This window comes from Rattus norvegicus, chromosome 14 (assembly GCF_036323735.1).
Source record: "Rattus norvegicus strain BN/NHsdMcwi chromosome 14, GRCr8, whole genome shotgun sequence".
Classification (NCBI taxonomy): Eukaryota; Metazoa; Chordata; class Mammalia; order Rodentia; family Muridae; genus Rattus; species Rattus norvegicus.
In genome coordinates this window covers 44,677,807-44,703,652 of record NC_086032.1, presented here as the reverse complement: position 1 = coordinate 44,703,652, position 25,846 = coordinate 44,677,807, and the positions used below count along the sequence as shown (strand labels likewise).

Genomic DNA, 25,846 nt, shown 5'->3' with positions numbered 1-25,846 from the left:
TAGTAGTTGTGCGTGAGGACTCGATTTGCAGGGTGGATGCCCAACTCCACCTTTTAGCAGCACTCTGACAAATAGTAACGATCTGACATCCAAATGCCTCTGTGTATGAAAGGAGCACCCTAAAACAGCATCTGCACATCTATGAGGACGAAACCAATTGCTGTGGGCCAAACACACACGAGTATTTCTGCAGTAGCAAAAGATTGCCCTCTTGCCTGGCAAACGCCAGGGACGCAAGTGCACCACATCAAGCCAGATAGACAAACATCTTGTCCTCGTGTGGCCTGCATTCTAGAAAAATTTAGTGAACTTAGATGACCACAGCACAAAGAGAGGAAAAACCAGGGATGGCCTCAGATTTCTGCTCCAAGGTCCAAATGTAAAACTGGAAGCCTGTGTACATTTGTTCACTCACTGAGCTAAATACCAGATACTGTGTGTGCCTGATGTGTGGTGAGCCACTGCTGGCAGCTGAGAGGAGAGGGACAGCATTAGCATCAGGCCTCCAGATCAGGTCACAAGGAAGGAATTCACATGCACTGAGAGACAACAGCACTGGGGACCCATCCACAAGAAAAGGGAAGTTGTGGTGAGGGTGTGGCTTAAAACAAATAAGTTTGCTTTCAGATCTCGATCACATGAACTTATTCCAGAGGCATCCAGGAAAGGCTCAGTGTAACAGTCACAGGGCCTCTGGAAAGTAAGACAGAGAAAGCCTGGGCACACCATCATAACAAGTGGGTGGGAAAGAGAGAAAACACTGCAGAGAAAACCTGTGGATAGATGGGGGAAACTATGACAACATGGAGAAGAAAGGAGCCCCTCACTCCAGAGGCTGATTGAAGCCCCTCCTGAGAGATAAGCAAGAACTAGCACAACTAACAATTGCCGTGTAGGCTGCTGACATACAGATCGGATGGATGGAGATGGATAGAGGATGGGAGGATGGATGGATGGATAGATAGATGGACAGACGGGCAGATGATGAATGGATGGGTGAGAGGAAGGATGATGGATGGCTAGATGAAAGGATGGATGGATGGATGGATGAGTAGATGGTTGGATGGATGGATGAGTGGATGGGTGAGTGGATGGATGGATGGATGCATGAGTGGATAGATGGGTGAATAGATGAGTGGATGGATGGGTAAGTGGATGGATGGAGGATGAATAGGTGGAGGAATGAATGAAGAAAGGATAGAAAATTTTATTTTGAAATAACAATAACTAGACTTGAGGTCTGAAGGGATATGACCCTAGTTCTCAGGCCCCTCCTATTTTCTGGGGAATCCCAAACAAGGCTTTGTACAGCGATTCCTCCAACTTTCCAGTATCTGATGATGTACAGTTTTACCTCACTAGTTATAATCCTGTCAATAGCCCTGCCCTGCCCAAGAACCTCCTGTGCAACTCTGATGAGTTTGAAAACCCACGCAGATGGTATGTGTCTATTGTAAAGACAAATGGTGGCTGTGAGAAGTCTGTATCTGCACTCTCCTGTCTGAAACCTGCTAAAACGTTCTTCTAATAAAACTGGCTCTGCTTCATACTGACTTGTCTTGAAACTCTTCTCTGCATCAGAGCCAAGATCGATTTTACCTGAGTGGTGCCTAAAAGATGAAGAGAATTCAGGATGCTGCTGGTTACAGAGCAGAGCCTCTGCCCCATTTCTCTCTGACTAGATAATACCACAGAAAAATAAGTAGCCAGTGAAAGAAGGTCAGGTGGGTGCAAAGTAAAGGAAAATATGCAGCATTTGGGTTTGATGTCTTGGCTCTGATTTCTGACGTGATAAAAACGAAGCTTCTATGTAGAGTCACCTCCCCTGCAAGTCACCTGCCCTGCAAAAGAAACCCGGAAGTCAGAAAACCAGCGGCGGCGACGTTTAGCTCTGTTCTTTATGCTTTCTCAACATTGCTAAGAAAGGATGAATGTAGTGTGGCTGTTCTCACACCTGGTATGAAATGAGCACAGGCCATAACAGCAGTCAACAGTCTCCAAAGAGTAGCATAACCAGAGCCCACGAGACAACAAGCTGCTTCTCTTCTTACACGGAAATACCCATGATCTTCGAGCAGTAAAGGAAACTACCGGTTTCACCAGTTTGCAGAAGATTCCACTCATTACCTTATCAAGTAACCTCTAGAATTTGAGACAGCATCCTTTTTATTTCTCATTCAAGAATACACATACACACACACACACACACACACACACACACACACACACCTACCTCACTGCATTTGACTTTCCAAACAATGCAGTGTATATATAAAAGACCTCACAGATTATAAAGAAATTTAAAACTTCCTACTGCATTTTTTACTGTTCTCTTTTATAAGTGGACACACAAACACCACTGGGTGACTATTGTGTAGAAGATCTGGTGGGGTATTATATTGTATAGGTTTTATAGCCTGAGGTCAACAAACTGTCATGTAAGTAACAGTAGGCTGCACCAGACACATTTATATAAGCACACTGTTCTCTGATGAAGTATTTCTTACAATGTATTCCTATCACTAAATAATGCAGATAGAAGCACACTGTTCTCTGATGAAGTATTTCTTAAAATGTATTCCTATCACTAAATAATGCAGAGAGGTATATAAAAAGCGCTGTGTGTCTATAACACATAGATATGTATGTACAAAGCCTAAAACATTTAACTTTTCAGTTCTGAGTAAACCTGCCGGTCTACCTGCTTGCTTGCTTGCTTCCTTCCTTTCTTCCTTCCTTCCTTCCTTCCTTCCTTCTTTCTTTCTTCTACCACCCGTTTTTATGTCACAGGAGCAGCTGAAGACCAAATAGCTTTCCTCAGAGTCATTGCCTGTCTCAGGCAGAAGGTACGGATCAATCAGCCGTGGAAAGCAGGAATGAGCGGGGGGGGGGGGGGGGGGGGGGGGGGGCTGTGGTGTCAAACAGCAGCTCCCAACAAGGTGGTTGAGAGTGAGCCTTCACTGTCCACTTGGCATCTAGCCTGCATGTGCAGAGTAGTGTGACTTGCAAATAAGAATCACTTAATTCACTTATTAATCTCAACTGCGGTGTAATGGAAAAGCTGCAGATAGTGGGAATCTCAATTTGTGAGCCAGGCAATTCTCGAGATGTTCTAAAGCACAAACTTAGAAGCTCAGGCTCTGTCAGGTGGGTGTAACAGCTCAGCCACTTAGGAGGAGACATCTCATCTTTAGTGAGCAAAATATCAATGTTCAGTGTTTGGTTTCCTCATCTATAAATGGAATCAGAGTGACTATAGCTCAGACAGGGCATGGTGGTACACACCCGTAATCCTAGCACAGAGGACACCGAGACAGAAGTCTTTAAGCCCAAGGCCAGAGAGAGGCTGTCTTAAACCAGCAAAGTACTGAGTATACCCTCGATGGGCTGAAAACAACCCCTAGATTTCTGATGCCACTCTCAGGAACAGGTGGAGCCATCATCTCCTCTCCTTAAGAATCTCACCTGAGGGGCTGGAGAGATGGCTCAGCAGTTAAGAGCACCGACTGCTCTTCCAGAGGTCCTGAGTTCAAATCCCAGCAACCACATGGTGGCTCACAACCATCTATACTGAGATCTGATGCCCTCTTCAGGTGTGTTTGAAGACAGTGACTTATATATAATTAATAAATAAATAAATCTTAAAAAAAAAAAAAAGAATCTCACCTGAGATTTGTCAGCCAACAGAACTCGCTGAGAGTTGGTATCTAGACCCCAGGCCTTAAGCAACTCACTTCCTATTTCCTGCATCTTTAGGCATTTGCTCTTGGCACTCAGCCACATGCTGTATGGAAGCCCAACCTGTCTGTTTAAAGAGACCAGCAGCGGGCATCAATTTACCAACCAGTAAACAAGCTGACTTGGAACTGGATCCTATAGCCAGAGCATGCTGGGATGCTCTGTGATGAGCTGTGCAGACGCCTGCAGTGTAGATCCTCACACCAAGCAATGCTTGTTTTTAGGGCACTAAGTTTTGAGGTAATCTGTTATATAGCAATAGCAAGCAGAAGTTCTACACCATGAAGTCACTAAGAGACTAACTCTATTAACACATACACCATAGAGATAGGAAGTGCTATCAAAGAAGTTCAGGCCAACGCAGAAAGCTCTGTTTGCTTATCGACATTTCAGATTACCAGAGTTCACAAGAAAAGTATTGGCTAGAGAATCCACTGTGGCCTACCTAAACAATTCAATGAAAAAGTAACTTTTAGATATACCCTTATCCCAGAAATGTGTTAGTTATCTAGGAGTCAGTTAGTTATCATGGGAGCACATTAGTTATCACAGAAGTGAACTAGTTATCATGAGAGTTAATTATCCAGGGATGGGTTAGTTACCACAGGAGTGGTTTTGTTATCACTTTGGTTAATTGTGTGGCAGGGTAAGTTTCATCTCTAACCGCCTTCTCTGCCCCCCAGCACGTTCTTTCACTCCCTACCCTTCCACCAGGTCAAGATGCAACACGAAGGTTCTCACCAGATGTTAACACCACACTCTTTGACTTCTGTAAACCAAATAATGCATATGGTTTCACATTATGCAGTTTACAGCATTGCTATGCAGGCACAAAATGGGCTAAGAAAAACACTGACCTAGAAGATGTGGGCATGCCCTGAAGGAAACAACACTGAGCCTGCTCCACAGAGAGCTTGGCAAAAGAAGCCGTGGTCCCATGCTAGGATGCAGCAGGAGAACTTTCTAGATGGCACGAGTGGCAGGCGCTGCAAGAGAAACTAAAGCAGGAGAAAGATGGAAAACACTACAGATTCTCAAAATAATAAAATAAAAATAAAAAGCTGGGTGGTGGTCGCAGCAGGGGGCAGATGCCAGTGAGTCCCAGGACAGCCTGAGTCATAAAAACAAAAAACAAAAAATTTAAACTAGAACTGTCATTTGACCCGAAAATCCTACAACTGTGTTTATATCCAAAAGACTTAAATAAGGACTTTGAGGATCTCTCTCTGTGTGCAGTGCACAAAAGCCCTGGTAAGGAAGTAACATATGTGCCTCTTGGACAAAGGGATGAAGAGATGGCAGTGTACATTATAACTGGCCACTGCTCAGCTCCCTAAGGGAAGGGAAGCATCCCTATATGATAACGTGGATGAGCCTTGAGGATGTTATACTTAGTCAAACACACAGGACAAATATGACATCACTTATATGAAGTGTGCAGTCCCCACTTATCTGCAGGGGATTTACTCTAAGACCCTCAGTAGACACTTAAAACCACCAGGAGGACCCATCTCCTATCTACTATATGCACTTACCTGTGATGATGCAGTGTAACTTTAAAATTTGGAATAAAAGCTGCACGAAGGTCCCCTATGGTGGTGGTGTCTGAATGAAAATGTGTCCCCCATATGCTCATACATTTGACAGCTTGGTCACTAGAGAGTAGAACTGTGTGAAAGGCTTAGGATTTGAAAGTATGGCTTTGTTAGAGGAAGTGTGTCACTGTGGGTCACCTGGCCCAGTCCACCCCCACCCCCATCTGTCTGTCTCTGTCTCTGTCTGTTTGTCAAGCTGTATGTAAAGCTCTAAGCTACTGTTCCAGCACCATGCATGCTGTGTCCTTCTTGCACTTTGGGGATATTACTAAGGTCAATGCACACAAAAGAACTGAAGTACAGTCAGTCTGATGGCCAAGGTACCTACTAGCAGGTTGGTAGCAAGCAGCATGGACACTCTGGACAAAGGGACAATTCACGTCCCAAGCAGGAAGGAACAGGATGCTCTGGCACTAGGCAGAAGGATGCACAGTTGAATGGGTATGCACGCTTCATTTCTGTGATTTTCCACTTAATATTTATGGACCACAGCTGATCATGGTAACTAAAACCACAAAGAGCAAAACCAGGCTATGGAGGGACTGCTGTGGTCAGAGCCCTAGAAAGAGAATGCAGACAAGGTGGGGGACGGGTGGGAATGGTTGATACACAGAGAATACAAAGTAGCAACTATACGAGATATAAATAAATCCTGATAATAGTATCCTATGCAATTAATTTGGTGAGAGGAAGAACACATTAAGCATTCTTGCAGAGAAAGGAGAGGGAGGGTAGAAAGGAAGGGAAGGAGGTCACCTAAAGGAAAAGGTTAGGAAGAGATCTACGAGGACTACAGGCAGATCAGGTCATACACACTTCCCTGAGCACAAGACAAACCTTTCGTTTCTACTTTGGGGATCAGCGTGAAATCTTTTAACTTCTGTCTGGCTGGATTCTACTCCATTTCTTGGTATTTTCTTTTAAAACCTAAGACTAAGTCAGGCATGATGGCGCACACCTTTGATTCCAATAGTAGAAGGCAGAAGCAAGTGCATCTCTGAGTTCAAGGCCAGCCTGGTCTACAGTGCAAGTTCCAGGACAGTCAGGCCTATATAGAGAAACCCTTTCTCAAGAAACTAAATAGAAAGAAACATAAAAATAAATAAAAACAAAACCTAAAACTAAAACCCACTGAGGAAAAATGGAATAAAGAAAAAAATCAACAGAGCAAAGGAGAACTCTGCTGGCTGCAGACAGTGGTTTGCCGGGGGACCATGGACAGCAGGTTACCACCCAGGTAAGAGACAGAGAGACTGAGCTTGCTTTGCTCTCTCGGGAAGGCAGTGTGAGCAAGCACAGTAGGAGAGTCACAATGGTGAAGGGAAGAAACTTTTCTCTGGAATGTTTTCTTCCCTTTCAAAAGAAAAAAACAAAATATGGGTCCTTTGCATGTGTCACTACTGCTCAATAGTTAAAATCAGGCTGTTTGTAGAAAAAAAATAGGCTTACTGTGACTCAAGGATCTGGTGGTAGCAAGCCCAAGAACCTTTGCTGGTTGACTCTGGTGGGAAACAGAGGGAAGGAGTTCAAGTGCAGGAACACAAGCACCAAGAATAGCCCTGCCTCATGGCAATAGTACCTAAGGCTCTACCATACCTAATGAATCTCACTCAGCAAGAAGTAGCACAGGCTAGCCTTCCACCATGAGGCCCGCCTTTTCAAATCAGCAATGTTAGTGGCCTACTCAAACAAGTGGCGCCTGCCACTCGTGCCACCTAGAAAGTTCTCCTGCTGCATCCTAGCATGGGACCTACTCAAACTACAGCAGCATCCCTAATATATTAAAGGAAAGGGGGGGAAAAGGAGTGCTGAGTTGGTTTCCACATAGAGAACATGCTCAAACACTCAAACTAAAAGAGCTCTTTCTTCCCAAGACATCCTAAAGTTGGTGAAAGGAGCCAAAGAAACAGGTGGATGACATCCTCTCTCAGATACTATTTAACAACTAAATCTAGAAATGGCTCCCCAACTTTCAAAGCTTGGGTTACAATCAGGGCACCAGAAAATGTATGTGTGTGTGTGCGTGCATGCCTGTGTGTACGTGTGTGTGTGTATGTATGTATGTGTAAGACTTATTTATTTATTCATTTATTTATTATTCATTTATTTTTAATTTATGTGAGTACACTGTAGCTGTCTTCACACACACCAGAAGAGGGCACTGGATCCCAATACAGATGGTTCCATATGGTTGCTGGGATTTGAACTCAGGACCTCTGGAAGAGCAGTCAGTGCTCTTAACTACCGAGCCACTCTCCAGTCCATGAGTGTGTTTTGAAAACTGCCACCCATTTTGTCACCTACAAAGCAGTTTTCCAAATTTAGGACTGCAGCTCTGTTGCCAGTCTCCATCCTTCCAACTCCCAAGTCATGGCCTACCTTTTGTAAGCCATAGTCTGGGCTTCCCACAGCCTAGCCATGTCTCCAAGAATAAACCACTGCCTCGCCCTAAGAATCTGTAGCTCCATGGAACAACTTGGCCCTTCTCAGCCCTGACTGAAAAGGTGACCCCTTCCACTAACAAATGCTGCCCAACAAAGACCGGCTTGTATCAGTATTGTTTGGGGTTTTCTCCCCAGGCCTGGCTGGCTTTAGTTAATTCACAGTACTCTGAGGCTCACTGTGTCCGTGTTTGGCCAAGAGCCTGTGGAACAGATTACAAAAGAAGATGTGAAGGGAAAAAGGATGAAGCAGGGTGGAGATGGGGAAGGTGGGGATGACTAAAGTCAATCTAAAATGACAAAAGCCATTGTAGTCCGCTTCCAAGTTATATTTGCATTCCAACCTGTCAGGGAAGCAAAGACAGAATGGGGCAGAAGTGGCATTCCTAGAGGACATAGGGCATAGCCAGAGGGCTTCGAAGACAATGGGGAAGAGAAAGCAAAAGCCTGAGACGCCAGACAAGTGTCCCAACACAGCTTTGGCCAATCGCAGCACTGAGGAAGCAGCTGTCAGTCACTCAATACGGTCTCCAGTTTACCCTGCACTGGGATACATTCAGAAGTGTGTGTTTCCTGTACTTCAACAGCAACAGAGCACGGGAAGGAGACCGTCCCCAGCACACATGGTTGTTCTTACCATCTAACACTCCAATCGCTGTGTCCAAGAATGGTTACTTGAGTAGAGCTAGGTTAAGTGACTGAAGTACCCAGCCACTCATCCCTCTGAAAGAATTTTTTTCGTGCACCTTTGCCGCCACGGCCAGCCAGGTAGGTGGCCTGTGTTCTTGATGACAGCTTTCTCCACCCCAACTCATCCATGATTCTCTGGGTCCACACTACTGTAGATAAAAACAATAGTCCAGGGCTGGAGAGATGGCTCAGCGGATAAGAGCACTGACTGCTCTTCCAGAGGTCCTGAGTTCAATTCCCAGCAACCACATGGTGGCTCACAACCATCTGTAATAGGATCTGATGCCCTTTTCTGGTGTGTCTGAAGACAGCACAGTGTACTCACATACATGAAATAAATAAATCTTAAAAAAAAGAAAAAAACAACAACAACAATAGTCCACCCTCCATGTACAAGGCCAAACATCGGTTCTCTTACAACTCACTTCACAGCAAAGTGAAATCTGACAAAAGCATTCTGGGGTAAAACCTGTAGTAATAATCTGTATTAATGACCTGTATTGACCTGTACTGACCTGTACTAACCTGTACTGACCTGTACTGACCTGTACTGACCTGTACTGACCTGGGGTACAAGCTTATGATCTCATTATACTGCACAAATATGAATAGAGGTGATTAGACCTTGTACAGGGAGAGCCACAACTCCAAGGGTCCTCAATCTCAGTGTCAATCTCTATGAGGCAAATGTTAACAGTTATTTATTTCACAGAAGAAACAGGTTCAGACTGGCAAGAGGCCTGGTTTGGGTGGGACATCACCTTTAACCCTGCATGTGGGAAGCTGAGACATCACTGTAAGTCAGGGGCCAGCCTGATCTACAAAGGAAGGTCCAGGCTAGCCAGGGCCTTGTCTCAAAACAACAAAACAAAAACACACACAGAAAGCCTGGCAAGGTTATGAGTCCTGAAACTGAACCACAATTGTAACAATCCATTTTCTCCCTCAGGGCCTCCATAGTTCTGGAACTTACCAGCTAGTCCTAAGACACAGCAGGCAGTATGCAGCTTCTTAAAATGTTACCACTTGCAGCCACATTTTTACCTGCAACCCTTGGTATGTGCATATGTAACAAGGAATATACAAGTGAAACACCTACTTGATTACATAATAAATCATATTTTAAAACACATACCATCTTCTCACTCAGCTAAAGGGAAGCAAATTGGCATATTAATGAGACCAATGCCCTCGTCCACTTTTACATGAAGAACTAAATCTCAGCTGAATGTCCGATGTGACAAAGGAGATCTTCAACGCTTTCCAGAATTTGTAGCTACTTTGATTTGTATGATCATCAGTACTGACAATCCTGATTTGTGTGAATATACAGTACCAAATGACTGAAGTACATTTAGTCATTTCAGAAGCTGTTGGGATTTCTGTCCCAATTTTAAGGCAAAATTCATTCTTTTTTTTTTTTCCTGAAACTTGAGTCAGCAACTCAAACAGCAATTGTTAAAAGAATTCTAACACTATATCCCAAAGAGACATTAACTGAATTCTTACACGCTGAGGAATGACTAATATCCCTCCAAAATTTACATCGCTGTGCTTCTACAGAGGACATGTACAGGAGAAATGCAGCGATCTGTAACATACAACAGTCTCCAGCCTGAGCCTGGGCGTCTCAAGCAACATCCACCAGCATCATGGGGCAGCAACATGTATGAGACAATATGTTTGTGGTGGGTTTAGAACCAGGGCTACAGAGAAGCCCCAGAATCCAGCATGGACAAGCTCTGCCAGAAACTCCTCAGGTCCACTGCACATTTTATTTTAAACTAATTTTTGGTCACTGTACATTTACTTTACCATTGTCATAGTCTTCATGACATTCAGTGTGGAACCCCATGAACAATTGTCCCCTAATCGGACAATTCCCACCCCCACTGTGGTATACTATATAGTCAGTCAACTACTACACTATGATAGTGTAGTTGAAGTATAGTCAAAGTCAACTACTATACTATGATAGGGACTTAAAGCAAACTCTGCAAAATGAAATGACCCCCCCTCCTCCCAAATATTTCTGAGTATCTATGGAGACAGATCATGGAGCCTCTATGACTATGCCCTGCTCTCTCTCAGGGACAGGGCTGAGATACAACTTTCACTCAAATTCAAGAAGCTTAGAAATGAGTGAATATAAAAAGGACTGAGAGAACAAGAGAGCCCCAGTGGGCCCTGGAGAACAACTCGAGTTAGTATTAATATCAATGTGCTTAAACATTGTGGATCGGCTTCTGCACCGCTAAGTAGCTGCCAGAGCCCCACCCTCTGCACAGAGTTGCTGTGATGGGGGCGGGGGGTAGCAAGGAGCACCTACCGCCTACAGAATCCTCCCACCTGGGTAACAGAATCCCACCCCAGTTCATACAGCCTCTCACCTCCACTTACTGTGTCAAAATCTCTCAGAGGTTATAGAATTCATAAGCATCAAAAAAGAAAGTCTTGACTTGGCGGCAAAGACCACTTTGATATCAGCAGAGCCTAGACTGACACCTCAGTAAACCCTGTGGGACCCAGCAATGTCAGGATCTGAACCACTGACTTACAGCTGTACCCCTGGAACCCGGCATTACTAAGGCAGACATCATTTGTGATGGGAAGTGCATAACAATTCCCAGTCATTACTCAGAAGTGATGCTTTGAGCCCAGTCTCTCTGCAGCCTGTGTTCAAGAATACCACGGGGATTGAGAAGGGAAGTACTAAGGACCTAGGAAGGTCGAGCACTTAATAGTAGCCCTTCATGGACAACTGAGCCTGGCTGGACAAAAGGGAACACTGTTCAGAAGGGAAGCTGGGAACAAAGCAGTCAGTTCAAACCCAGGTCGCACCCACGTTCAAAGGACCGAAACTGCAGTGACGTTAATATTTAAAAAGTTTTAAAAAAAAAGTAATCTAAATATTTACCATCCCCAGTTTCTACTTAAACTAAAGTGGAGGGAAAAATTTTAGAGTCTAAGAAAGTCCCTAATAGTCTCTAACACTGGAGGGTCGTATCTTAACACCACAGAACCCCATGACCAAACAAATCCTTTAAGGAGACAGAAAGGCTGACCACAGACAATGGTTGTTGACCTTGCCCCTAGCTACTCCTCAGGAAGGGATTAACTCCAAGATCCCAGGGCATCTGGAGAGGTCACCCGCTAAAGTTCTGGACTCCTTGGCAATCTTCCAGGCTACCTCGAACAATGGCTAGCATTCAGGAGACAACTGAGGCGGATCACACCAGGCCTGAAAAGGGACATGGTCGACTTACCACACTTCTGCTCTGGCACCCAGGGCAGGAAGCAATCAACCATGCCTCGAAAACAGAGCAGGTAAGGAGTCCCAGAGGCACCCCAAGAGGCAGGGCACATCAGTGAAGTCAGGCCAAAGGTCAATGCTCGAATGGCATCAGGGCAGGGAAGGGCATCTCTCTTTCTTCCTGTTCCCCTGTCCTCTTCCCCTGCCCTGCCTGCCCACCTGCTCATTCACCTTCATCTGTTGTCAATGCTATGCATGGGAGGATGTACTAAATCTCTAGTTCTTGGTAGCCCCGTCTGTCTTCTAGGACAGGGCTGGGAGGCAGAAGAATGGGTGTAGGGAGAATTTTACTGTGAACCTATCTGAATATTTCAAATCGTAAATTACACACATGCATATGAGGAGGTAGTCTCTGAGTTAATTTCTGACACGTTTCTTTAAAAAAAAATAAATAAATAAAAAAATAGGTGGTTTGGGACCATAGAGGTGGCTCCGTGGTTAGGGACACCTGCTGCTCTTTTAGACGTTTTGTTCCCAGCAACCACATGGCAGCTCACAGCCATCTGTAACTCCAGTTCCAGGGGATCCAATGCCCTCTTTTGCCTTCCATGAACACTGAATACACATAGTATAAATGCAGGCAGGCAGGCAAAGCACTACTATACACATTAAAAACAAACAAACAAACAAAAACAAAACAAAACAGGTGGGCTAAACCTCTATCAACTGACCCCAAAGATGGCCTATAGCCAGTCAGTTCATGCCACCCAGTACCTCTCTGGTGGCTGAGCGGCACCTCCCTCCAAGTGACCCCACTATGTATTATCCACGCATACATGCATCTTCCTTCAATGCAAAGATCATCTTAATGAGACGTTAGCTATGAGTAAATGGTACTGTACTGACAGCATTCCTAAAAACAAAAAAGAAAAAACAAGAACACCTTAAAACCTCCAATATAACTGTGAAAAACAAAAGGTCATTCAGAAGCACAACCCTAATATACTTCTCCACAACCATTACAAGGACAAAGAAAATGGAGGACCTGGTTTAATCTATTGACATGAGTGCCATGCCCATTTAGGTGTTCACATTAGTCGCAAACTACTGCACTAGGATCTATGGCTGCTACAGACATGACTTGGACCCTCGATGGTAATGGCCTGGCATTTAAAACTCTTTTAGGAGGGAAGAGACTAGGGAAGGGCAAGAAAGGTGGAAGAACAGTGTAATCATACACATTAGCTAGAAACAGCCTGTAAGCTATGAATGTTCCCGCCCAATTAACACACTGCTGTTGAACACTTTCCCACGTTTGAAATTGGGTCTAGACTCCATAGGGGCAAGAAGTTAGCCAGAATGATGACCCAATATCCTATCTGGTAAATAAATCAGTCTTCCATGCATCACTGTAGCAATGATAGAAAGGGACATCCTGTCCCCTTCTCCACCCACTCACCACACCAGCAACAATCAACTGAACCAGACACTAATGAGGCACAGAAATCAAAGGAACCCCTTGACTTAAGTCACCACTTCTGAGTGCCATGTGGAGGGTCACAGCTTTCTGGGATACAATGGGGACACCCTGAATAGTCACAGCTTCTAGGACACAATGAGGACACCCTGAACAGTCACAGCTTCTGGGACACAATGGGGTCACCATGAACCCCAGAGATATGCAGCTTGTGAGAGCCGAGCCATTCCTTAAGAAGAGCTCCAGGTCACCTATGGATTCCACTCTAACTTGACAGGTAGTTTTGTTTAGAACTTATTTGGGCCTGGTGTACTTAGGCTCCATTGGCCAAATGCCAGTCATTCCCAAAGACATAACTGAGCAGGTTATGTTCAGAGCTGAGCAACTACAACCCTTGAAAGACAGCAAACACCAACAGAGAGTTTCCAGTCTACGGGATGCAAAAGAGGTCTACAAATAGCAGTACACTGCTATGCCAGCTCCAGGAGCTGACCTTCAACTCAATGGTCACAGGACTCCAGCTTTCTACAACTCGCCAGGTTCCTACAGGGACACTAAATCCAAGCTTACGTAAACTCACAAATGGCGACTGCCCACTTTTCAGAAGGCTGCGGTCCTAACAGATCTGTTCATATCCCTCTCAAGAAGCCAACAGAGACTACACTGGAAATTACTTAAGCTACGGAAGGAAGGCCAAGTAGTGCGAGCCAGAAGAAAACATAGAACAGGAGCATAAGACTGGCCCAGATGGCCTGTTTCCTCGAGGGGGAAGCATTGGGTATTCCTGAACAAAATCAGTGACTCTCCTGGGATGACAGGGAGGGACTAAGAGAGAGGATCAAGCCTCGGGGAGCTGGATCCCCTGGCTTCTGTGTACAACGTCCCTGCCAGGGTTGGGAGGTCAGCCAAATCTTTCCAGCAAGCACAGAATACGGCAGAATCTAGACACACAGGGAAGCAAGGGTTGGGAGTAGGCAAAAGCTTCACAAGGGAGCTTCCTATGGTGGGGAGAGAGATTCTAGTCCCAGTTCCAAGGTCTGTGATCTCTAGGCTCTAAGCCTCAGGGGTGCTCAGGTTCTCTGCCAGCAACTGCCAAGAGTAACTTGACTTCAGTGTCTACGTCAATATTTTTACTTGCATTAATTCCCTTTAATGCCCACAACTCTGAGATAGATGTTATTGTTAAACATGTACACTGTGCAAGTGTATAAGCATGTGTGTGTATACGTCTGTGAAAGCCAGAGATCAAGATCAGGTGTCTTCTCCAATTGCTCTTCACCTTATCTTTTGAGACATGATCTCTCACTGAACTGAAGCTCATTCACTTGGCTAGAATGGTCAGCCAGCCTGCCCCAGGGTCCCTGTCTCCACCTACACACACGCACGCACGCACGCACGCACACAATGGGACCACAGTTATGTGTTGCCTGGTCATTTATGTAGGTGAGCACTAAGGATCCACATTAAGGGTCCCTGTGCTTATTTAGTGAGCACCTTACAGAATGAACCATCTTCCTAGCCCAGAGTTATTATTTTGTGGGGCTTTTTTTTTTTTTGGTTGTTTATCTGGTTAGTGTTTGTTTGGTTTGTTCTGTAGTAAAGGATCCCAGGACTTGCATATATTAAGTACATGTTCTACCACTTACCCTGCCAACAGATATCAGCTAGTATTAAACCCATCTTAGAAAGGGAGCTAATGAAGAAGTAGTACTGAAGCAGTCTCTGAGGGATGGCTGGGTAGAGACCTGAACCCTGGATCACCACAGCAGGGACAGAGATTCTGAGCCAAAGGCACTCCCTAGCAAGACAAGGAGACAAAGCAAAAACCAAATCTTTGTTTTCACAATGTTCAGAATGGCTCCAAACTGTAAAAGCCCAGGGCAAGTCGATAAAAATCTATGTACCTCAGTTTCCTTGTCCATAAAATGTGGACAGAGGTTGAAATGTTCCTGAGCAGTCTATGAGATCAATTTGGCTTTATCCCAATGTGTGCTCAGTGTTAGTGATAGGACTGTTAGCAGCAGTTACTATCATATAAAGCCAGATACACAGAAAGACAACGAACCCAAGGGATTAGAGAGGACGCTGTTCCATGTAAGGTACAGAAAACACCAGCCCTCTGTGTGAGAAAACAGCAGCCATGGGCACTGCCATGCACTCTGCAGGCTAAGTAGATTCAAAATTAGCAGTGCAAGCTATGAGCCAAAGTGGCCAGACAGAAACATGGAACACTGAGCACAGAGCCACGGAGCACAGGCCAGAGCCACAGAGTACTGAGCCACAGCACACAAGGCAGTGCCATGGAGCACAGAAACACAGCACACAAGGCAGAGCCGCAGAGCCACAGAGCACAGAGCCATAGCCCACACGGCAGAGCCACAGAGCACAAGGCAGAGCCACAGAGCACAGAGCCACGGAGCACAGAGCTACAGAGCCCAAGGCAGAGCCATGGAGCACAGAGCCACGGAGCACAGGGCAGAGTCACAGAGTACTGAGCCACAGCACACAAGGCAGAGCCATGGAGCACAGAGCCACAGAACACTGAGTCACAGCACACAAGGCAGAGCCACGGAGCACAGAATCATGGAGCACAGAGCCACCGAGCACAAGGCAGAGGCACAGAGCACAGAGCCACAGCACACAAGGCAGAACCACAGAGCACAGAGCCACGGAGCAAAGGCAGAGCCACGGCAGGCAGGCTCCCACATGCTCTCACATCACATTCACACACAGCCCAGGCTTCTCTTCCTTCCAGGAACAGGAAAACGATTCAACAGAAAACTACAAAAAGTCCTAAGCAGAGGGCTTTCTGATTAGTCACAGGTTCAGTCAAGCAGTGTTCCCACACGCCAAGCACGTGGGTCTGTCTGGCTTCTGGGAACCTGGGAACCAGGAAATGAAGAGGAACAGCCAGGAAACCTCAAGGTTCTGAGCCCACTGAAGTCACCTGATATGAAATCCCCTCAACGACCTCTGGAAAAAGCCAAGGAAAGGAGGGCCAAGAGGAAAAACGAAGATCAAATGGGGAAAAGCATGCTGGAAAGATGAAACGGAGCCATCAGGAAAACACCAGGTGAGGGAAAATCAGTATGAAGACCATTTAGCATGACGCCCAGATGGGATCTGAAAGCCTAGGGCAGGACTTTAATATCAGAACACAGGAATGGAGTCAGGAGGACCGTGAGTTCCAGGACAGCCTGAGCTACAAAGCCAAAATTTAAAGATTAAGTAAGTAAATATGCAACGACTTATACATAGAAAAAAATCCATTATACTCGTCACATACTGGCATGGATCTGTACCATTACTCTACCATGGATTAGCTATAATTTAGATATTAGCACATCATTCAGCCTTGACAATAATCCAGGGAAGTAACTATTATTTTAAACCCCATTTTACAGGCATAAAATGATTTGTCCTAGGTTGCAGGTCTAACAAGTGGTAGAGGTGAGGCAAGGAGGCACCAGGCCCTGATGGTCTGCTGTCTCTGGGTCCGGAGTGAAGGATGTGGGCATTCAGTAAAATGCCATTGTTATAGTTCTTCCTGCTATGGGTAATAAAACGCACAGGGTTAAGCCTTGAATAGAGGAAAAAACCTGAAAGCTGTCCTCTGCCCTCCATGCCTACACTGTGGCACGTGAACACCCAAGTGCGTGCACACGCATACGAACACACACATACAATAAATAAAAATTTTAAATATAAATATAAAAACAATAATTTATTCATAGAAAAATACTTGCTATTTGACAACACTTGCTCGATTTAGTTAATATTCACTTCCGATTAGTAGAACGTTGACATCAGGGGTTTTTTTTTTTTTCTCTATTTCTTTACATTTTCTAAAAACTGTGTCAGTGATAATCAGGAGAGCTGGAGTCTTTTCACAACAAATGAGGGAATCAGTAAGGAGACTCTATTACTACTAGCTCAAACATGAACCTGTTGCCACTGTAGGCGCGAATAGTTGAATATTGGCATTTCTCACATTGTCCAACCTAACAGTAGTATTCAACCTACAGAGGTAAACCAGAATATAGGACTAGAATCCCTCACTATGGGGACTGCCCAAAGCTACCATCCATGGTGACATCCCAGATATTTCTGTAGGCAGGAGGCAGAGACAGTGCTATGAGACCTTTGAACCGCACCACAGGAATCAAGGGTCTAAGAATCCATCCTTTCCATTTTCACATACAGTAAAGCGAGTGCAAGGATCTGAACAGTAAGGCAATGGCCTGATAATTTTCACCTTCCTGTTGCTCTGTAAATGTCTTTGTGCTTTTCTCTAAAGAGAATACAGGTGTGGTTACAGAGATGATTCCAGGCATGTTTTAATGTTGGCTCCAATGGCTTCCCAGAGAGATTCAACTATTCCCTTTTCCTAACCACCACTGGGTATCCTAGGGTTCAATTAAACTCTGACCCTATCAGCCTGGAGTTAATGTAGACCCACCAGTTAAGAGTTATTCCCCAGGCTCAGTGGTTAAGAGCACTCACTGACTGATCTTCCTGAGGTCCTGAGTTCAATTCCCAGCAACCACATGGTGACTCACAACCATCTGTTATAGGATCTGATGTCCTCTTCTAGTGTGTGTGAAGACAGCTACAGTGTAGTCATATACATAAATAACTTTTTTTTTTTAAAAAAGAGATATTCCCTTCAAAGGCAGCCTCATGGATAACTCTTGGCTACAAATTTCAGTGTTTCTACAATGTCCCTTCAGTTTCAATAAACTGCTTCTATGACCACAAGTATATTATGAAGGATATAATAAACCAGGACAGCCAAATGGAAGGGAAGGCAAAGGAAAGAAGGACAGCTTCCACACCCCCTCCAGGGGCACCACCCGCCAGCACAGCCCTGAGTTCACCCCTGGAAGCCCTGGTACCAAGGTTCTAATAAGCCAGACTGGCTCAATCATTGGCTGATGTCACTGAACCCCAGAGAGTAAGGAAAAGACAGAAGGTTCTAGCTTTTCCACCACATGGCTGGTTCCTCCCATCATCAGCTCCATACTGAAGCAACGTATGGTCTCACTTACAGTAGTCACCTCACTAACGAAATCTCAAGTGTGGTCAAAGAGGCTCTTTATGCACAAAAGAGACTCACACATCTACATTCCCTATCTTAGGTTAGTAAATTCAGAGGGTTTAAAGACATCTGCACCAGAGATAAAAGGCACAGACCAACTATGCTGACCAATGTCAAGAACTCTACTCAACAGTACTTCCAGGCACAGCACTGCCTCAGCATGGGCCTCAGCATAGATAAAACCAATCATCAGCCATTCTGCCCCTCCCTCCTCAAGTCCTACCATTCCATCCCAGGCATGGAGTCTACTATCTGTATAAGGACTGTTGACATAGTACACAGACACCAACATATGCGAGACCATTCTCACACTGCCCTTCTTCCAGATCTGTCCGGTGACATTACAAGGCACTGAGGAGCAGAGAAACAGATCTGCAAGAAGGGACAGAGATGAAGCCCTTGGCCAAGCTAGGGATTTAACTCACCCTATGCTGACTTTTACTTATGGACACTTCCCTAAAGGTGACAGCACTACAGCACTCCAACCCAGAAGGAGATGCAAACCATGTGCTCTTGAACAGCAGGGATGAGAAATGCAAATGTCCAATGGGCTTCCAAAAATAAATCCTGTATGTGAGCTGGTCTGAATGATTTCGGAGGAGTGATAACAGGAGACAACTGGGTACCATGACTGTTCCTTGACGCTCATATGGTCAGGACTCCGCCCACAGCACTGACTGCATCATCCTCATTCCCTGGATTCCTTAAACTGAAAGGTTCTTCCTATGTACATGTTACATAAAACCTACTATATTATATAGACTATACTTGTCTCCCTCACAAAGGATGGTATTATTTCCTTGATGCTGCAGATGACTCCGAGACAGGTAAAAAACCAAAACAAGCATCATTCTGCTCCCTTCCTACCTCCACCCTACAAAGGTACAGGAAAAACATCCCAGCACTTCACTGACAGTTCGGAACCTGCCACAAACTCCAGTCCTAAACCTACCAGTGTCAGGGCTCCTCCATCACAGCACACTCCCTAGGATCCTCTGGTCCTCTATCCTCCACTCCCCAGTCTGAGCTTCCTTATATTGCACAATAAAGCCCTTCAAGAGCTCAGGAACCTCACCGCAGTGTCCCCTGAGGGGCTTCTCGCCATACATTTACTGAGGAGTTCTGCTCCGCATGAGCTACAATGACTGTTTTGCTCCTAGCTCCAGTGTCTTCGCCCAGGCTGTTCCAGGGGCTTGGTATGTATGGTTCCCCTTGTGGATCACTTCAATTCCCAGTTTCAGGCCATGGAGCTCTTTTCGTCCTTCATTTCAAAAAGGAAGTCTCCTTCTGTGATCCCACACAGCACTTAGTCTGTGGTTCTGATTACACCAAAACCCTTTTCCATTACGCCACAAGGACTCCCATTCATGGCTTATCTACACGTCTCCACCGTAAGTTTCACAGAACAAAAACTAAATTACATATGCACTTGTTACACAGTAGCTAACCAGCAGTATCTCACATAAGACAAACCCATGTTTTAATTAACTGTGTGCTGTGTGCACAATTACCTGCAACAACTATTAGACACCCACCTGGAAAATACAGCTGTGAAATATTTCTCCTGCAAAGCCCAACTTTCCTGCTCAATCTCCCAACTTTAGGCGCTGCCCGAGAAAACACCAGACTTTTGTCCTGGTGACTGTTCAGTATCTTGCTTTTAGCAGAGGCAAGAAAGTAGAAGATCCGGGGAGGGAATGCAAGCATTCAGGCCATGCTGGCATAGACCGCGTACATGCAAAGGAAAATGTCTTTGGCTAGTCACCTGCCACCTCTCCAATGCCAGGAAATCACAGCTTCTATAATGTGGAGAATTCACAGGACTGGGCCTGGACTTCCAGCTCTGGAGGGCCACGAATAGTGGAAAATCCCCCTCCCCCCTCCTTACACTACCAGACAGGAAGTCCAGGGAGTGCTTCAAACTTCCAGTCCTTAGAGGAACCTCGGAAAGCCACATTATGTTTGTGTGGATGCTCAGAGTGGGTGTCTCGGCCAATCAGAACCAAAAGGAAGTCTTCCTCTCCGACTCTGTGTGACATGTGACGTGTGTGGCATATGACATATAGGTTCTTTGTAAAGTTCCCACCACTCAGTAGTCTATCTGATTGGTGTCTTTTTGTGAATTAAAAGCAATTTGTCTTCCCTCGTATCTCTAACATGCCAAAATTTTAGAAAACATAACTTTCAGGGGGAGAAGGGGATGCCTCACTATATAGCCCTGGCTGGCCTAGAGCTCCCTATGTAGAGCAGGCTAGCCTAGAACCATCTGCCTTTGTCTCCTGAAAGGTGATTAAAGGTGAACATCGCCATGCCCAGACAGAAAAAAAACATTTCTAAACCCAATCACATGTTCATTTAATTGCCACAAATGGTGGCACACCTGTAATTCCAGCACTCATGAGGCAGGAGAACTACAAACTTACATTTTATGTGTATGAGTGTCTCACTTGTCTGTATACCTACACATCATGTGCATGCCTAATCCTGTGGAAGCCAGAAGGCTCCTCGGAACTGGGGTCAGAGATAATCGTGAACCAGTGTGGGTGCTAGGAACTGAACCTGGGTCCTGCAAAAGCAGCCGGTGCTCTTAACATGTAAGCCATCTTTCCTGCCTCAAGAATCTAAATTTAAAGCCTGGTTAGGCTTCAGGGTGAGTTCAAGGCCAGCACAAGCTACATAGTGAGACCCTGTCTTTAAGAAGAGGTAGGGTAGGCAATATTCGGAGACTTCCTTAGTTAATTAACTATTTTTGACTAGCAACAAAAATCTACTTTAGCACTTGCTAAGATTTTCTGGTTTTCTCTTTAAGTAGATGGAGCAAAAATGAAAAGCAGACAAATATCCTTCGACTGATGACAGGGAAGAGCACCAATGACTTCTCATTATACAAGGAATAGCTGAGGACCAGGAACTTCCACCCAGCGTTGGCTTCCCCTCCTCTGTGATGAGCAAGAAATCTTCTCTGTAAACCTCAGTCCCCTCCATGCCACAGAACCCCAGTGACCTGCTCCCCACAGCGACTGCAAAAGTCAAATTTGCTCAAGTGATCAAATATTTAACACATCTCCTCTCCTTGGTCACCACAAAGAAGAGTTCTAGTTAATAGGAAACATACCATGGAAGCAAATGCTTATAAGTGAGGGCCAAATACCATGGAAGAGATACAGCATACCTGACCTGAATGCAGGTCACCTCGGGGACACAGTCTGAGAGAAGTCACAGGAAAGGTTTCCTTAAGTATTATCCTTGATCTCAACTGGAAGTGTGGATATAAGACAGGATAGGCTAGCCCAAGACAATGGGAGGGAAGCAAATAAAGAGGGGTAAGCCCACATCTCCCCTCCCCCACAGCCACTCCTCACTTCTGATCCTTCGTCAACATCAACAGGAAATGTGACAGAAAAGCAAACTCTCCATTCTCATCTTGAGCCCGCTGTATATTGTCTTAGCTGTTCCAGGGAGGCGCCCGCCAACTAGGCCATGACCGGCCTCCAGATGGACACCCAAGTTTGAGAAGCATTGCCACAGCTTAGCTTGCTCTTCCCTGCTCTATTAGCCCATGTCAGCTGCCAATATCACAACTGGGCTGGGTAACTTTAAAGGAGAAGTTTACTTAGTTCACACTTCTCGACGCTCCAGAGACCCCATCCAATGGTGGTCTTCTGGCTGGCAGAGTCTCGGGGTAGTTCGAGGATTCACATGGAGAAATAGGGACCACACACACATGTGAGCCACATACACAGAGACAGAGACATGGACTCTGCATGTCTTTCCTCCGGTCTCTTAAATCTATAACGCTATGAAGATCCGCTCATGAAGATACCACACTAATGGCTTTATCTAAAGCTAGTCCATTCTAAATGGGGCATCTATTAAGTTTCCAGCCTCCTAAGGCCTTACAAATGTAAGCATGGACACACCATACCAAACTGTCACACACATCACTCTTCTGCAACCACTGGTTCCTTTTACTCAACTAATGCTGATAGCTGAGCAGTGGAAATTTAAACCTTGCCCCACCTTGCCTAGAGTCTCGATTCTCCACACACCCCACTCCCAGCCCTAGGTTAAATACGCTGGTCCTGTGCCTCTCTTTCCTTACTGGGGTGCTATGACAGCTCCATGGGGCAAGGGCTCCACATACCCTGTTCACATCACTTCATCCTCTGTGCCTTGTGTGTTGTTGGGTGCTCTGTTAATATTTACTTCCCCCCGGTCTTCTGGCTGCTGGCATCCTCTCTATCAATCAAAGAAATTTATTACTATAGTTTGACTATGTTGAGACTTCATTCCGAGATCCATGTTTGTGGCATACAGAGGTGGGGCCTTTGAGAGGTAATTGGGAATAGATGAGGTAATGAAGGTGAGGCTCCATCATGGCAATTAGCAACTTTATAAACAGAGAAAGAGAGTGACAAACTGGCATGCATGCTCTGGCTTGCCACATGATGTCCTCTACTATGTTGTAATGCAACTCGGAGGTCCTCTCCGGAAGCCACACAGATGTCAGCATGCTCATGAACTTCCCAGCCTGCCCTTGTAGTCTTTATCAACTATCCAGTGGCAAGCATTTTGTTATAGCAATACAAAGTAGACTGAGATGCTCATGAAATAGATGATTTTAAATACTTCATGTGTTGTGACATTTAAAACATGTTATGCACACAACTGACATTGGTGGCAGAATACAACTGACTGTGCCTTTGAAAAGATGTTCATGAATAGATTTGGAGTTTATGCTGAAAATGTTCACTAACACTTCCTCTCAGTGTCTCTGTTTCCCCCGGTCTCCCTGTTGCTGGCATCCTCTCTCCATGTCTAGTTCTGCCTCCTTTGAAGGTAAACGAATCCCACAGAGGCTGATAGACAACAGTCTGTCATCAATCCAGGGGAAGGCAATGGAGACTCAGTGCTAAGATCTGACAGTAAATGTTTCAAAGAGTAACTTTCCACCCTAATATAAAGAATAAGGCGGAAAAAAAAAAAAAAAAAAAAAGAATAAGGCGGGCCGGAGAGATGCCTTAACTGAACCTGAGGTCAACCCCCAGGACGCATGTTAGCCAGCTCACACTGCATGTAACTCCAGGCCCAGGGGATCTAATACCTTCCTCTGGCCTGGAGAGACAGGGTGGGGGAGGGAGAGAGAGAGAGAGAATGAATGAGAGGAGATACAGAGAGAGAGAAATATGAAGTCTGGCCTCTTTATTCTCATTTTAAAAATCTATTCAAGGGCTGGAGAGACAGCTCAGTGATTAAGAGCACTGACTGCTCTTCCAGAGGTCCTAAGTTCAAATCCCAGGAACCACATGGTAGCTCACAACCATCTGTAATGAGATCTGATGCCCTCTTCTGGTGTGTCTGAAAACAGCTACAAGTGTACTTATATAATAAATAAATCTTTTAAAAAAAAAAAAAAAAAAAAGAAGATGATTGACCAAAGCAAACCTAAAAAAAAAAAAATCTATTCAATTCCAGTGAACAAGATCCACACATGATATCACCCTAATGGCTGCTAAGGATGCGCTGCCCATGACTCCTGCAAGCCACAGAATCCTTTTGGGCTGTTTTCCCACACGCACAACAAAGAGACTAATAACAAGATGACCAACTCTAAAGGCATGTCACTAAGAACAAAAGTCACTCCTACAATAGCCATCACCCTTTTGAGGTCAGGTTCATCCCACATGAGAGCTGGGGAAGTGGAACTTTTGAGCATGAACATGAGGAGCAGGTATGGACAGAGGAAACCTGCCAGGAGCAAGGATGGACAGCTGTGGGTCCTTGTCAACGAAAGGACATTCCAACAGGAAGGTACAAAGCCCTGATCGTGGTGGTACCAGCTCAGTTTCCTCTCCACTAAATAAACTCTGAGGACATTACCAGAGACCCTCCCAGCCCCTACTACAGACTCTGCTTTCCTCTCATGAAATTTGACTTCATCCAAATATGTTCCTGTGAGTAAAGAGAAGCCCAGGAACCAATTAGACCTTCACTAGCCAAAGCATTCAACGTGATAACTACATCAAGTCCTAAGGAAACGCAGACTTGTCTTTGAGCCTACAAATACAGACTGGCTGGCTGCATTGATGAACTCCCCAAAGTTCTTCCAAAAGAAAAGTGTCGTTGTCTATCTTTATAAAGGTACCTGTTTCCTGGCTTCCTTCTCTTTCCTTCCTAGTAATAATATGACTGTCAGTGGCTTTGCCTCTACCTCCCACGAGAACCCACACAGTCAAGCCCATTGTCCCTTACTCCCTCCCATAGGGTGAAGATGCCACCCAATCCTCTTCCTTGAAGCCCCCTCTTGTCCCTTCCATCATCAACACCAGAGCCCAGAGCTCTGTGGTATAGGTCAATGGGTGCTTGGCAATGGCAGAGAACTAGAAAGGACACTTCTGGAGTGCTTTGGTTCAAGTTGTTTTGGTTGTTTTGCTTAAAGTTTCATACTTAGCCCAGATTAACTTAGAACTCACCACGCAGCCCAGGCTGGCCTTGAACTAACAGAAATCCTCTGTCTCAGCCTCCTAGTGCTGGGGTTACAGGCTTAAGACTAGTTTTGGAGTGGTTAAGAACTTCATTTCATCTTCTTTTATGTGAAATGTTAGTGCCTGGCTATGAGCGAACAATAAAACAAACCTCTTGAGCACCTACATCGCACACACCGTGCCAAGCATCCCCTGCTTTAATAGCTCGCATAAATGTGATAATAACCACATGAAGCAGCTAGGCTGTTTCTCCTCCATAATACAGGTAGGAGAAGTGGTTTAAAGGTTTGTTTTCTCTGCACAACTAGCACTTTTATTAGTGGTTGAAATGTTGTTATACCCAAGAGTTTGCAAACCAAGCGAGGTGAGGGATCCTAGGGGAGGGCTCCTGGGAAAGGCTGGCAACTAACACAGGAAATAGAAGAACCCAGGCTGGGGAATTGTCTCTTTTTTGGGATTCCAGACAGTGCCAGAGGAGGAAAGACAATAAGCTGGAGGCCTTGGGGTATTGCGACTGGCAATGGAAACTGGGTCTCCTGAGTTCAAGGAGGCTGGCCAGGGAGTCTCCGGATAAGATGACTGGCCCCAAGAACTCGGGTGCCTGGGGGTATCTCCAAACTACTCCTTGGTCAGATTCAATTTCTTCCTCTCACAAAGAGAGCCGTGTCACTAGCTGGCAGAGAAGAGAGCCAGCCTAACCTCTCTACTTACCATCAAGGTTCCACTACATCGAACTCATAGAGCTACCCATCAGCAGAACCTCGCTGCATCCATCCAAGTGTCTTTATTAGATTGTACTGGGGATGTCCAGGCACCCTTCCTTCTCCAGCGCTCTGCAGCATAGAGGTTATTGTCTTCGTGGGCATTTGGTTGTCTTTTAAAGTCTCCATTGGCTACTAAACCTCCATAAGATTTCCAGGATGTATTTTAATGTTTAAGTGCGTGAGTGTTTTGCCTGGTTGAATGTATGCATATGTACTATGTTTGGGCCTGGGCCCATGAAGGACAGAAAAGGGCATCATATGCCTGCATCTGGAGCTAGTTACAGATGGTTATGTGGGTGCTAGGA

General features: G+C 45.3%; 1 protein-coding gene across 3 annotated transcripts in view; it reads right to left on the bottom strand.

Moving 5' to 3' along the window:
• The window catches only part of Rell1 (RELT-like 1), a 59,961-nt gene that overhangs the window by 28,429 nt on the left and 5,686 nt on the right, over positions 1-25,846 (bottom strand).